Consider the following 3,339-nt stretch of genomic DNA (forward strand, 5'->3'; position numbering starts at 1 on the left):
AGATCATCGACTGTGAGGCAGTTTGCACAAGGTTCTTGTGTTGCACAAGATTTGTTTTCTAAAGACTTGATTATGGAGAAGAGAAAGAAGAAGATGAATTTTGTGATTGGATGGATTCTGAGGATTCCTCGACTTGAGAAAATTAGGGCAAGAAATCAAGAGGCATTGATAGTTGATTTGCAGAAGCAAGTGAATGAATCAGAAGTTGAGTTACGGAAACAAAGAGCACATTACTGAAAAAGGGATGTTGATAATTCCTTGGATGCAGAAAAGAAAGATGATCTAGTGGAAGAGCAAGTAGATGAAGAGGAAATTATTTTACAAACCTAAAGTTGAAGAAGATGAACAACAAGAGGAAGAGCAACAAGATGACAAGATCGCCGAACGTGAGGCAATTTGCACCAAGACCTTGAGTTGGGTGAAGTTTGTCAAGAAGTTCTTGATTGTGTAGATAGATCGCCGACTGTGAGGCAGTTTGCACAAGGTTCTTGTGTTGCATGAGATTTCTCTTCTAAAGACTTGATTATGGAGAAGAGAAAGAAGAAGATGACTTTTGTGATTGGATGGATTCTAAGGATTCCTCAACTTGAGAAAATTAGGGCAAGAAATCAAGAGGCATTGATAGTTGATTTGCTAAAGCAAGTGAATGAATTAGAAGCTGAGTTATGGAAACAAAGAGCACGTCACCAGAAAAGAGATGTTTATAATTCCTTGGATGTAGAAAAGATAGAAGATCCAGTGAAGTATTAGACATGTGATACAAAATAAGAGCAAGAGGATGAAGAGGAATTTATTTGTGAACTAGAAGTTGAAGAAGATGAAAGAGAAGAGGAAGAGCATGAAGATAACCATATTTGTGCATCGAAAGTAGATCAAGATGATTTGAAGATTGCAGCAATGGAGGAGAAGTATAGTGCCTTAGTTGGAGATGTAGTTACATGCATTGTTGATGACATGAAAGAGGCAAGCAAAGATGACTATGTCAAAGAGGTAAATTCTTATGAATTATATGATGCTGAATTTGAGGTGAGTTTAAAAGATATTGATAATGGTTTGCATGAGGATCTTGTTATTCATGTATGGTATGCAAAGGAAGATTGGTATGGTGTTGCTAGGTTTATTACAGGTGTGATTAATTCAACAAGATTGGATGAGGATGAGAGTTATACTTGGATAGAGTTCATTGTGAAGGAGCATTTTTAGCAACAAATAGTTGTTCCAGCTAGGTGTTGGAAAAGAAGAAAGAAGGAAATATATCGGCACCAAATACTTGTTCCAGCTATGTTTTGGAGGAAGAGGAAAAAATAATTTTTTAGCAATGGCTACTTCATTTTGTGAATCCATATTCACAAAAATTTTCCTACCATGGGAGTCGGATGCAAGAGCATCATGCATCAGAAAAAAAATGTGGAAGATTTGCATGTTGGTTTTCTTGTCCCTATTGAGGTGAAAGCTTGTGGTGAAGATGAAGATGGTTGTATATCTTTCTTTTGGCGTCAAAGTGTGGGACACACTTTTCTATCTACCAAGGGAGTCTGATGCAGGAGCATCTTGCATGAGAAAATTAAATTATTAGAAAAATAATAATTGTGGAGGAGAGAGAAAGTGATGAAAATAGAAAGAAAATAATATAAAATTGAAAATAGGAAAAAAGGAGAAAAGAGGAATTTCTATTTACAAGGTGCATAGGTGGCGTAAATAGAAAAATAATAAAAATAGTTGTTATTCCATTAATTGAGGTGTGTAGGTGGCATCTTAAGAAGTTTGTGGAAAGTTCCTTAAATCATGCATTTAATATTTGTTGTGATCCATAAAGTAAATGTAATTTTCTAATTGGGCCACATGGTGGTGCTTAGTTGTATTTAGGTAGAAATTCTAGAAAGTTGTACTTTCTAGAATGTATTCCTAATCCTTAACCCTTTGGGGTCTATTTAAGAACATTTCTGGCATTGTAAAAGGTAGTTCAGAGTGGAGTTTGAGAGAAAGTATTGGGAGAAGAATTTATCTCCAAATTTATGCTATTGTAAGCCCTTAGGACATGTTTTGGAATATGTTTCTCTGCACCAAGTGTACTAGCATATTTTCACAGTTAATGAAATTTTCCCTTTCCTGTTGTTTCCATTCTATGCTTGGGTTGTGTCCCCATCAAGTGTTATCAGAGCATACCTTTGTCAGTGGTAGCAGAGTGAACCTACATCAAGTGGTATCAGAGCATCCCTACATCAGTGGTATCAAAGTGGGAGTTCCTGAGTGTGCGGACAGATCACCGAATGTGAGGCAGTTTGCACCAAGACCTTGAGTTGGGTGAAGTTTGTCAAGAAGTTCTTGATTATGTAGACAGATCGCCAACTATGAGGCAATTTACACAAGGTTCTTGTGTTGCACTAGATTTTTCTTCTAAAGACGTGATTATGGAGAAGAGAAAGAAGAAGATGACTTTTGTGATTGGATGGATTCTAAGGATTCCTCGACTTGAGAAATTTAGAGCAAGAAATCAACAGTCATTGCTTGTTGATTTGCAGAATCAAATGAATGAATTAGAAGCTCAGTTTTAAAAATGAAGAGCCAATTTCTAGAAAAGAGATGTTGATAATTCCTTAGATGCAAAAAAGAAAGAAGATCCATTGGAGTATCAGACATGTGATACAAAAGAAGAGCAAGAGGATGAAGAAAAATTTATTTGTGAACTAGAAGTTGAAGAAGATGAAAGAGAAGAGGAAGAGCATCAAGATGACAAGATTTACAAACTTGAAGTAGATCAAGGTGATGTGAAGATTGTAGCAATGGAGGAAAAGTATAGTGCCTTCATTAGAGATCAAGCAAGTGAAGTAGTTACATGCATTGTTGATGACATGAAAGAGGCAAGCAAAGATGAATATGTCAAAGAGGTAAATTCTTATGAATTATATGGTGTTGAATTTGAGGTGATTTTAAAAGATATTAATGATGGTTTGCATGAGGATCTTGTTAGTCATGTGTGGCATGCAAAGGAAGATTGGTATGGTGTTGTTGGGTTTATTACAGGTGTGATTAATTCAACAAGATTGAATGAGGATGAGATTTATACTTGGATGGAGTTCATTGCGAAGGAGTATTTTTAATAGTAAATAGTTGTTCCAGCTAGGTGTTGGCTATAGAGCACTTTGAGAGCTTTCCAAAAATGTAAACAGTTCGTCAATCGGAGCTACAGTTCAAAATTTATGCCTCCCAGAAGTTCAGTTACCATTTTTGGATTCTTCTAATTTTGCGCTGACTTCTAACGTGGCTTCTAGAGCCTTCTATTTGGTCGATGGATGCCAACTAGCACTTTCTAGAATGTATTCCTAATCCTTAACCCTT

The sequence above is a fragment of the Cupressus sempervirens genome, chromosome 2, assembly GCF_028749045.1.
Source record: "Cupressus sempervirens isolate cs-2001-9-10 chromosome 2, ASM2874904v1, whole genome shotgun sequence".
NCBI classification, from domain to species: Eukaryota; Viridiplantae; Streptophyta; class Pinopsida; order Cupressales; family Cupressaceae; genus Cupressus; species Cupressus sempervirens.